The 12,594-nt window shown below is 45.5% G+C and overlaps 1 pseudogene; it reads left to right on the top strand.

Annotated features, from left to right (window-relative positions):
* Window positions 1-12,594, top strand: part of LOC115089436 — a 1,328,227-nt pseudogene that overhangs the window by 695,720 nt on the left and 619,913 nt on the right.

Here is a 12,594-nt window from a genome sequence, read left to right as displayed (position 1 = left end):
TATCCTGATGTATATATCATTCAGTGTGTGAAACAAAATAGAATGTGGTATCTTACATGAAGAAATTCTAATATTTGGTATATTTTAGGGATCTTGCATACACAACTAGAAATCCAGCTGACACTAAGGAAGTGACCCCCCAAAGTTTTAATGCTTTCGCTCCAGAGGTTTTGTCCTTAGTGTCAGAACTCCACATTTTAGAAGGTTGCCATGGTGGGAGCAAGCACTGCTATATAGTGATTAACATTATTAATAGCATTTTGGTATCCGTTCACTTTAAACACTTCTATTATCTCAGGTGTCAAGCTAATTTTAAAATTAATTTGTATCTTTTTCATAGCTATATTGCACCTTGTGGACGGGAGGGCAAGGTAGTGGATTTGAGCTAATTTTTGTCCCTAGCTTATTTGGCTTAGTCTACAATCATGCAGATTGTAAAAGATGGAAGGAGAGAATAAATGATGCAGTCTTAAGTGTCATTAAAATGAACATTTTCTTGATTTACTACAGATTCCTATAAAATACATTTATTCATGCCATAAAACTATCTTCCATGTTCAGAATGTTTCAGTGCTGAATGGTACAAGCATAGCTAGGCCTGCTGTTAGCAGTTACATGTAGCCCATGTAATGCTGAAGACCACATGCACAACAAACTACACATGGACTTCATCCCTAATTTTCAAAGCAGACTTACCTGCATAAGTCTATTTTGATACATAGCGGGACTCCCATGTACTTTAGCATGTCATAGATGTGCACATTTTCACCTACTAGAGTGTTGATGTAAATATCCATGCAAACATTAATGCCTATACTTTCGAAAATCAAACGTATGTTTATAAATGATTTTTCTGCCCCAATTCCACCCTGGGAATGCCTTTTTGCAATCTGCATCAAAGTATGCACAGAATCGCTTCCACACATAGTTTTATCTGTATAACCCTAGGGTAATTTTCATGCATGTAAATATTTTTGAAAATTACCAGCAAAATGTGAAGCGTTGCTTTTCTAGCATTCCTGAAATTCAGTTCACTAAGAATCTGTCATCCCATAATGTTCTTTCTAAACTGAATTAGCATTTATTTTGCCTATGATTTTCTTCTATTAAAAGTATATCTATACACTACGTAAAGTGAGGAATATAGATACTGTTTTTTTAAGGAGCACTGGGTAGCGATAAAATCTCATTTTGTTAATCCCTAATTCCCTACAGCTCCTGATAATCAGCAAACCCAGCTATTTGCAGTACACATTTTCTGCTGTCCAGAAATATAAATCTATCAGTGTATCCTTGAGCCTGGCAAACCCTGACAGCTTTACAATTACAATGTATCGTGCATGCACATGACCATTTTTAGCAAGATATGAAGGAAGGTGAAATAAAATGGGATATAATATAACATATCATAGAGCAGGTTTCTTGAAAATGGCTCTAATTTGAGCTGCAATGAATGTTTGCCACAAATGGTTTAGGTCTTCTATTAATGGCTGACAATAGGAATGATAGGCTTATTTCATACTTGTATCACTAATATCCATTCATCATTTATAGATATGTAAGCAATGGTGTCTCAGCTAATCAAGAGTGTCACCTCATTCTTCTACCTACAGAATGAAAATGGGAAAGCTGAGTGATACTATATATTTGATGAGCAAAAACCAACTCAGTGAAATTATCCATTATTATTCATAGATCACGATTAATTTTTTAAATTCTGATAATGGTGTCTTCTGTCTTGAACCTCTAATATTCTGTACTCTAAAGGAAAGTTATATGTTCATTGACCTGCACACATTTTTTCTTGATAGTCGTACTCACAGAACTGATTACAGACAGCAAGAGTGAGCAGGCTGCAGCAATCAATGAAGGATTTTAATGATTCCTTTCTGTAAATATTCCTTTCGTAAAACTTTGAGCAAAAGGCTCTTTGATAGGTGTTCCATAACCATGAAGCAATGCTATCTTGTGGACAATCCCACGAAGAATTGGCACGTAAGATCCACAAAACAATTGTCTTCTCTGTGTATCTCACCTAGATTGAAAGCTCTGCTTTATGACAGTGCTGCATATGCTTAGTAGCACTATAGAAATGTTAAGCAGTAGTAATAGCTTTTATCATGGTACCATGCTTTCCATAAATCATGGTTTCCCAAAACCTGTCCTGGTAACCTCACAGCTGGATGAGTTTTCAGGATATTCACAATGAATATGGAGATAAATTTGCATATACTGAGTCTCCAGTGCATGTAAATATATCAGATGCATATTCATTGTGATTAGCCTGAAAATCTGACTGGCTGTGGGGGTCATCAGGACAGGTCTGGGAAGCCCTGCTGGCCCTACAATAGTTGCACAAGAGAGCTGTATCAACTGTCACAGAGTGTTGCTCCTTGTTACAAATAGGACCTGTACCTGTGAAGAACCAGTTTTTGGGTGTTCCTTGCTTTTTGTTTAACATAGCCTGTGCATTCCTCTCCTGTTCGTGATACCATTTTAAAAAAACAACAAGTCAAGCTCCCTTTGTAATTCTGGCAACATCAGCACAGCCTCCATATGTGCATTGCAGAAGCAAACTTTTAAATGAGTGATCAGAGTACTTCAACTATATTAACATAAAAACATAGAATAAGATGGCAGGTAAGATGTGTAAGGCCCATCCAGTCTGCCCAGCTTACTTCCTTTTTGCTGGGTCCTAGACCCCAGATGATCTCTGGATTTGCCTTCATTTCTTCACAATAAAGGAACCTCTGTGCTTATTGTATGCCTTTAAGATGCTTATTTCTTTAGTGGGTAATTGTTTAAAATGTTTTTGGTTTTATTTTTAAAAATAGTTTGTAGTTTAGATTAGTAAACAGAAGAATTTTTAAAGATGCTATCATGATAAAGCTATAATTTAATGAGAAATCAAGACAAACCAAAACTTTAGCATGTTCATTCTTCTTTCTAGTTTCAGTTTCATTCCCTAGAAGAAGTATGTGTTTGAAGTTTTTGAAAGCTGCTTATTGCTATGTTCTGAATGAAATAAGGTTGTTTTATGTCAGACTGATGCATGTAGAATACTTTGAATATCAGGGGATGTAACTATAAGAAAAGGTGTCTAGCCTAGGAATCCTGACCCATGTGTTGCGCGTCCCGTCCATGCTCGGCCCGTGTCCGGGCCTGCTCACCTCATTAGCTCCTCCACGGCTCTCAGGTCATCCTCCCCTGCAGCAACTGCGAGTACAGCCAGGCCTTGGCGTCCCGCGGCGGCGGTCGCCAGGCCTTCGACCTCCAGCCAGGCCTCATGGTGGGGCTCAGCGTCCTCCGAGGCGTCGGCCCCACCCCTAGGTGCGCCTGCGCGCGGACCGCCCGGTCCCTTAAAGGGCCAGGGGTGGATCCCAGCTCCGCGGCGCGTCCTGATTGAACACTGTAGAAAAGGAAGTGCCTGCCTACATTTCCTTGCCTTGGCAATCGGGTCGATCACTCCGTGATTTCTAGTTTGCCTTTGTGTTTCCAGTCTATGTTCCAGTCTCATTCCAGCCTTGTTCCAGGGTCTTCTGTTCCTGCGTCCTTCTGTTCCTCATCTACCCAGGTAGTACCTCTTGGACTGTCTTCTCGGTACTGCCTGTTTCTGACTACGTTGATCACCGCCTGGATTTGACCTTTGCCTGTTTCACTGACCACATCTGCACGCTGCCTGGAACCTGACCTCTGCATTGCCTGACTACCCATGGACTGACCACTGGAACCTGACCTCTGCATTTCCTGACTACCCATGGACTGACTACAGGAACCTGACCTCTGCTTTGCCTGACTACCCACAGACTGACTACAGGAACCTGACTCTGCTTTGCCTGACTACCCACGGACTGACCACTGGAACCTGAACCCTGCTTTGGCTGACTATCCACGGACTGACCACTGGTACTGACCCCTGCTTTGGCTGACTACGCTATCTTGACTCTGGCCTTGATCCTTGCCTTGCATTTAGAGACTCTTTTCTGGCCTTCTCTGGCACCTGTTATGGTTATTGATGTTTGGGTGGATCCTTGGACACTGTGGCAGCTGACCACGCCCACGGGGGGCAGTCCCGTGAGAAACCACAGTGTCAGGCTAGACTCTGGACACACATAGATTTGAATCTTTTAATAGACAGTTTTGGAAACCACCAGAGGTGGCAGGAGTGAGTAGTAGATGTTGTTGCGACTGTCGCTGCTCGACGTCCTCACGCCACCCTCTTTACCTCTGTGGCGACTCCCTCTGTTTCTGATGGACGGCTGGCTGCTATGGCGTCTCCATGCCATCTCCCTCCGGTGTCCTCGGACTGGCTCGACATTGCAGATCCGCCATGTTGTCTGAAGACCTATGGCGCGCGCGCACACTCTGATTGAAGTACCACCAAGGGCGCGAACCTCGGGGGTGTCCTCCTGAGATGACGTCATCCGCTTCCAATATTTAAAGGTCTCTATTTTGCTATCTGAGTTAGCAAGGGGTTGGGTATGGGAATGTGTCTCGCTACCTATGGACTACTCCCCCCAAACTACTCTGCCTCCTCAGACTTACCAGAGGTAAGTCTGAGGAGGCAGAGGCAGTCTGAGCGGGGGCCTCGCTCTTTTTCTTTACTTTCAGATTACAGATAGGAACTGGTACTCGCTCCTCGAGGGCCCATGTTCCTGGACACTCTGAAGGTTCTCTTCTGCTTGGAAGCTAACGCTGCTACAAACAATTATTTGTTACCATCGCTCTCTCAGAGCTTTCCCTGGAACCAGGTACTCGCTCCTCGAGGGCCTAAACCTTTCCAGCTCCTGAGCTTCCTTGAGACCTTATGTGAGTTTTGTCATCTAGTTCTGTTCATGAACTCTGCCTAGTCTGCCTACTCACTTTCTACAGTTTCTCAACAGCTCAGCCATCCCGGATCACTGTTCCAGTACCTGAGGGACTACAGCCCTGCCGGGCATATCAGCTCACTACTGCCACCTCTAGTGGTTTCAAAAACCTGTTTAATAAAAGAACTAATGTGTGTCTGTCTCCATACTCAAGCCTAGCCGGTGGTCACTCTCGGGATATCCTCCCGGGGGCATGGTCATCTGCCACTGGCCCAGGGATCCACCCACAACTACATCAGATTTATTACAGATTGCTACTCCTTAGCAAGACGATATCTAAGACACTACAAGATTGCTGACTCCTCCTCCTTTAGGAGCCATTAATATCAGATTGCTACTCCTAGCAGCAGCTTATGTCAGATCAATAACAGATTGCTAACTCCGCAGTCTAACTAACAGCAGATTTATAACAGATGTTGAGCCCAGCTGGGCAGGTCTCCCACAGAACCCTGGAATAGCGAATCCTCTGATAGGCTGTGCTGTAGTGGAAAGAGTCTGAGAGTTATGAGTATACAATGAGAAGCATTCAGAGTCCCAGGTAGAATTAGAAGAAGCTCCGAGACAGGGAGAACAGGCCCTCGAGGAGCGAGTACCTGATCCCTTAGAGCTGAGAGACTCAGTTGTATTGTACTCACTTAGCAGTAACAGAGATTCCACTAGACGAGAGGTCTGGCACCGGCAGCCAGTAATCCGAGATGAGTGGGAGGAGCCGCAAGTAGTGAGAGGTAGGCGGGGCGAAGCCATCGAAGACCGATGATTGCAACAGCACCCCATACTTCTAGCCTGAGCATCGACCGCGCACCCTTGATCGTGGTGGGCACACCTCTGAACTTTCTCTCAAGGAGATCCTGTGAGGCCCACCTAAGCCCAGGCGACCGGGGTAACCAAGGGCTCAACCCGAGGGAACCCCTGGTTGCTAGTAGTGAAGCTCCAGCTAGCCTCTGTCTCCTCTTGTGCTCTGCCTCCTAGTGGCAGGCGCTCTCTGGGTCCAACCAGGGAGCCTAGCACTCCTGCACTAGGCCAAGGGTCCACCTCCCGATGCAACACCATGATCTCAGATATCATAGTAATGAAAGAGAAGGTTTTCTTGCATTACAGGAGGAGCCTAATACACATTTTTTAAAATTTAAATTTAAACAGTGCTTCTTTTGAAAGATGCCAGATTGACAGTACTGGAGATCAAAATCATCTGTTTATCCACAGAACAGGTATAGCAGATACAGCAGTAGTGCAAGCTTCCCTAGGCTACTGTGTCATTATGTCTCTTCCTTGTTCTGGAGAGGCCACGTCTTAAGGATGGAAGAATACGTCAATTTCTGTACCTGTGCAGTGTATGGCTTCTCTGTTGTGACTGCCAAAAGTGGTACCAATGTTTACCAAATTGTGATGGTGGTTTTTGTGATATGAACACATGTCCATTGGGAACTGAACCAAGAGCACCAACTCATTTCACAATGGCCACCAAATGGCTATAGTGTCTACAGGAAAACCTGATCTATTCTTATTTGGATCAATATTCAAAAAATATTAAACGAATACTTCAGTTCTGTGTTCAATAAAGATGACCCTGGAGAAGGACCATCTCTACACAACAAGAAACTGGAGGGAAGTGGAATAGATGAAAATCCTTTTACAGTAGAAAATGTATGGGAAGAGCTAAAGAATCTGAAAGTGGACAAAGCCATGGGGCCTGATGGGATTCATCCAAGGATACTGAGGGAGCTCAGAGATGTGCTGGCGAGTCCGCTGTGTGACCTGTTCAATAGATCCCTAGAAACAAGAGTGGTGCCGAGTGATTGGAGAAGAGCGGTGGTGGGCCCGCTTCACAAGAGTGGGAACAGAGAGGAGGCTGGTAACTACAGACCGGTTAGCCTCACTTTGGTGGTGGGAAAAGTAATGGAGTCACTGTTGAAAGAGAGAATAGTGAACTATCTACAGTCCGGAGAATTGATGGACCAGAGGCAGCATGGATTCACCAGGGGAAGATCCTGTCAGACAAATCTGATTGACTTTTTTGACTGGGTAACCAAGGAATTGGATCAAGGAAGAGCGCTCGATGTCATCTTCTTGGATTTCAGCAAAGCTTTTGATACGGTTCCACACAGGAGACTGGTGAATAAAACGAGAAGCTTAGGAGTGAGTGCCGAGGTGGTGACCTGGATTGCAAACTGGTTGACGGACAGAAGACAATGTGTGATGGTAAATGGAACTTTCTCTGAAGAGAGAGCGGTTTTAAGTGGTGTACCACAAGGATCTGTGTTGGGACCGGTCCTGTTCAATATCTTTGTGAGTGACATTGCGGATGGGATAGAAGGTAAGGTTTGTGTTTTTGCGGATGACACTGAGATCTGCAACAGAGTGGACACGCCGGAAGGAGTGGAGAGAATGAGACGGGATTTAAGGAAACTGGAAGAGTGGTCGAAGATATGGCAGCTGAGATTCAATACCAAGAAGTGCAAAGTCATGCATATGGGGAGTGGAAATCCGAATGAACTGTATTTGATGGGGGGGAAAGGCTGATGTGCACGGAGCAGGAGAGAGACCTTGGGGTGATAGTGTCTAATGATATGAAGTCTGCGAAACAATGCGACAAGGCGATAGCTAAAGCCAGAAGAATGCTGGGCTGCATAGAGAGAGGAATATCGAGTAAGAAAAGGGAAGTGATTATCCCCTTGTACAGGTCCTTGGTGAGGCCTCACCTGGAGTACTGTGTTCAGTTCTGGAGACCATATCTACAAAGAGACAAAGACAAGATGGAAGCGGTACAGAGAAGGGCGACCAGGAAGGTGGAGGGTCTTCATCGGATGACATACGAGGAGAGATTGAAGAATTTAAATATGTACTCCCTGGAGGAAAGGAGGAGCAGGGGTGATATGATTCAGACTTTCAGATACTTGAAAAACTTTAATGATCCAAAGACAATGACAAACCTTTTCCATCAGAAAAAAATTAGCAGAACCAAAGGTCACGAGCTGAGGCTCCAGGGAGGAAGACTAAGAACCAATGTCAGGAAGTATTTCTTCACAGAAAGGGTGGTGGATGCCTGGAATGCCCTTCTGGAGGAAGTGGTGAAGTCTAAAACTGTGAAGGACTTCAAAAGGGCGTGGGATAAACACTGTGGATCCATCAAGTCTAGAGGACGTGAATAAAGAGGAGGCAGCAAAACACTGCACGGAGCGGCAGTAGCCACAGAGGCATTCACGGAGCGGGATGCCAGTGGTTGGTGTTCCACCTACACGGAGTGGAAGGATGGAGGGCTGCCATCTCCAAAAAAAAAGAAAAACAGGGGTGGGTAAGAGTATGGGGTAGGGGTGTGGCCTGCTTGTTTGCAGCGGTTGCTACCCCTAATTGAGCTGGATGTTCACTTGGATGCAGATCCGGTGCTGCTGTCTACATTGGTGGTGGAGTGGAGGGGAATTAGGGCTGGAGGGTACTGGAAGCCAATAGTAACAGGTGGGAGAGAGAAAAAGGAAAAAAAAAAAAAAAGGATAAAGTGCGTAGCTTGCTGGGCAGACTGGATGGGCCGTTTGGTCATCTTCTGCCGTCATTTCTATGTTTCTATGTTTCTATATATGTTTCTATTATACAAAGATTCACTCACTGAAATAACTGCTTGCAAAATACATAATGGGGCCGATGCAATACATTGCGCTCAGCCGATCGCACCTTATAACCCAGAGTTGTGTGCGGGTTGAATAGGCACTAATGAATCCCCTAATGCAATAAGGGGATTAGCGCCTATTCAACACGTGCCCAACGTGGAGTGAGTCTAATAGCGCTAATCACATGCAAATGCATGTGATTGAGGCTATTAGCATTCACTCCAGATACAAAAAAAAATGTGCATCTAGGACGCACATTTAGAGCAGGCGTTAATTGCTGAGCACTACTTAAACCAGTATAGAAAAACAGAAAAAACTGCTTTTCTGTACTGCCTCCTGTGATATTAAGTAGGAGGAAAAACAAAATTAAATAAAGTTAAAAAATATTTTTAAAAACCCCCACTGGCAGTCGGGTGCAGGAAACAGATGCTCGAATGACAAGCTCGATAAACTCAGCGTCGGTTTTCCTAACTGGCGGACCGCCAACGCCGATCAGATTCTCGTTAACAAGGAGGTGCTAGGGGCGCGCAAGCAACCCTAGTGTCTCCTTACTAACGTGACCCCCTAAATTAAATATTGCATGGCACGTGGCTTTCTGTGCATATTTATTGCATCAGCCCCAATGTCTGATGAATGGTTCCCAGAAAGTTGACATCTAAATTGATTTATTTAACTGCTACATCTATAAGGCTAAAGGGTAGATTTTATAATCCGCTCGTGCATGTGAGTGTGGTGCGTGCAGGGGGTGGGGACTTAGGCAATTTCCGCATGGCGACACATCCCAACCTTCCCCAGCTCCCTCCCAGGAAACTTGCCTACCCCCTACCCTACCTCCCTTCCCCTTCCCCTCTCCTCCCACCCCCTAAACCCTACCTATTCCTTTTTTTTTGTTTGTTTCAGTATTTACTTCAGGGCCCTACCTGAAGTAAGTTCCGCATGCCTGTAGCCAGCCGGCGCACGAGGCTCTGGGACAGTGAAGAATGGCGCTGTCCTGGCCCGCCCTCTGCCCCACTCCTCCCTGCCCAGAACATGCCCCCGGGCCCGCCCCTTGTAGGAAGGCCGGCACTTGTGCACATACCAACCTTTACGTGCGTGGCCGGGCCTTGTTGAAAATTGGCTCGCTGCGCGTAAGGCCCGGTCACGCGCATAAACGTCGGAATGTATGCGCAAGGCCGAATAAAAATCTACCCGTGAGTAAAGAAAAAGGCAAGATAAAATACAAATTTCATTTCCTTTAGCTGATTAATTTTCTATGCATGATGTGTCAAAAAAACATTTTAAGAACAAGCACTGAATGCCTTCCATTTAACAAGTTATTTAAATTCTAAATTTATGTATATTTCCACCTCCCCCTTTCTTTTTTTTTCAGCTGATATGCAACTGGTTTCTTCCCTCTTGTTTAGATTTTGGTGAAAAGAGGTGCACCTTGGTGGTGCAGTCTTCTCCTAGGCATCTGATCATGTCCATGCTGAAACTTTAGGAATGTCTGTTGGCAGATATAAGGTAAGAGAACAATGCATGTCATATAGATGTCTTAGGTGAATGCCACATGTAATGATGTGAATGTCCTGAATTAAATGAATGAGCTTCTGAGATTGGCTCGGTTAGGATCAGAAGCCCATTAATTTCATTTGGATCATTCGTTTCATTAGGTGTGACACATGAGAGTGTACATTCCCTACAATAGTCCTGATTCATGTATTGAATTGTGTTGTTCTGTAACAATACTAATCAAAGACTTAATTTATACAACATAGTAATACCAAAATGATCCTCTTATTGGGATGTTAACTACCATTTGATGCCTTGGTTGGATTAGTACCTTTAACGCTAGCAGCTGCCGCTTACTCCTTTGTCCGTCATCCCTTCGATTTTACTTTTCCCGTACCTTAACAACCCTTTATCAGCGTCTTCTACAATAGTAAGCACACATACTCTGTCTTTGGTAAAATATGGCCGCAGATTTTATTTTAAAGTCAACATAAAATCTTTTCTGGATACCCGAGCTGGTGATATGTTTTTTCACCGCTGTCCCCCGCATGAACCAAGCAAGGCAGCCTGACTCTTTGGGCCCCCCCGCCTTGTCCCCGAGCAAGGTGGTCATGATCTTTGGCGCCTTCCGCGCCCTTGCCTTTTCACCTCCTGGTGCTGACAGCTACTCCGCCTTCATGTGATGTCACCAGCACCACTTGTAATCTGCCCCAACCGGCCCGGGTACCCGCCCCTCCCTCTCAGCTGCGACATAAATCCCCCAATCATTGTTACACATTCAACTGTGCTTACTAACATAGTTAAGCTAACTGTTTCCATATTATAACAAATTATGCAAGTTAATACTATTATAACTTTTTTTTTTTTTAATCCCTGCCATCAGGGTGGGTGGGTGGGTTTTCCCCCGGTCGAGCGATCCAAAAAGGATCGCTTTGTGTGTGCTGCGGCCCTTTAAAGGGCTGCTTGCATCATCTGCCGGCGCGGCCGGCGCACCCCTACGACATCATAGCCCCAGGGCGGGGCTATGATGCCGCTTCTTCTCCTCCCTTCATATCTCGCCAAAAGGTAGGATGGGCAGGGTGGTTTCCCCGGATGCCCCGTTCCTCCTTCACCCCCCAGCCCCCCCCCCCACCCCCACCCTCCGGCCCCTGTCCCTGTGGACACAAGTCCGTCAATGGTGGGCTCTGGCCATGTGGCGCAGGCCCACCTATTAACGCTATCAGCTGCCACTTACTCCTTTGTCCGTCGTCCCTTCGATTTTACTTTGCCTGTACCTTAACAACCCTTTATCAGCGTCCTCTATAATAGTAACCACACATACTCTGTCTTTCGTATAATATGGCCGCAGCTTTTATTTTAAACACAACATAAAAACTCTTCTGGATACTGGAGCTGGTAGTATGTTTTTTCACCGCTGTCCCCCGCATGAACCAAGCAAGGCAGCCTGACTCTATGGGCCCCCTGCCTTGTCCCCGAGCAAGGGGGCCATGACCTTCGGTGCCTTCCGCGCCCTCGCCTTTTCGCCTCCCGGCGCTGACGGCTACCCTGCCATCATGTGATGTCCCACCAGCACCACTTATAATCTGCCCCAACCGGCCCAGGTACCCACCAAGATACGAGGGAGGGAGGACCCTTGCCTCGTGTCCCACCACTAATATATAAGCTGCGGCCTTTTTACCTTACTGTCTTGTGCCTCAATGGCATCTCTCAGTGTATTATTGAATATGTCGTATCCTATATCTGACAAGTATATTCCGTCCGTTCTGAGCAACCCTGGGGACATATCGTCAGCCCACTGGAGCCTTATCTGTTGCCCCCCCCCATTTTTTGTATCCATAATCCCAATTTGGCAATTTACTTTCTTTCTCCCTCGACCCCATAATTTCAATTCTTTCCATTTGGGTCTCGGTATGATATCCAACTAGCATACCACGGCCTTCGGGTATAGCTCTATTATCTTGGCCAGGCCACTTTTACCTTTTTTACAATGCACTTACATGTCCATGAACACAAGTCATTGCTCCCCAGATGCAATATTATCACATCTGGAGCTGCTCTTTCATGCCTCAGCCACCGTAGAAAGGGCAATAACTGTTCCCATTGCATGCCCGGCTTTCCCATCCATGCGATGACCCAACCTTTCAGTGCCAAACCCAAATGTTGTCCATATGGCCATCCATGTGCTCTCTTAGCCGCCCAGTGTATGTATGAGTGACCATGCTATACTCTGCACCTGTTGTCCCTCTGTAAGATAAAATTAACAATTCTTGTTAGCCGTGTTCACTCTGTCTAATCGTACATATGTATTGACCGCCTAAGATCGCCAACGTCCAATTTTCTTTTTTGCGGCTGTTTTGAGTCCAGCCTGAGCCACATTTGTGGCTGCACCAATTCTGAATGAGTGCATGGTGAATTTCTTTGTGGCCAACTTCATTTCTGTTACCGATGCTTTTAGTACTGCAGTGAATTGGAATCTGGTTAGTGGAGTACCGTTCGTGTGTATCAGCAGGTCCACTCCCTCCTCTGGCCGCACTGCCAGATACTCTCTCATGTTGTATATCGGACAAGTGTCTTACCCTGGGACTCTCTTAAGTGACAGGGTAGTTCCTCTTCCTTCTTGGTCCATCTTGGAT

This window comes from Rhinatrema bivittatum, chromosome 4 (assembly GCF_901001135.1).
Source record: "Rhinatrema bivittatum chromosome 4, aRhiBiv1.1, whole genome shotgun sequence".
Classification (NCBI taxonomy): Eukaryota; Metazoa; Chordata; class Amphibia; order Gymnophiona; family Rhinatrematidae; genus Rhinatrema; species Rhinatrema bivittatum.
The sequence above is the reverse complement of the archived record's forward strand: the minus strand, read 5'-3'. Positions and strand labels throughout refer to the sequence as shown.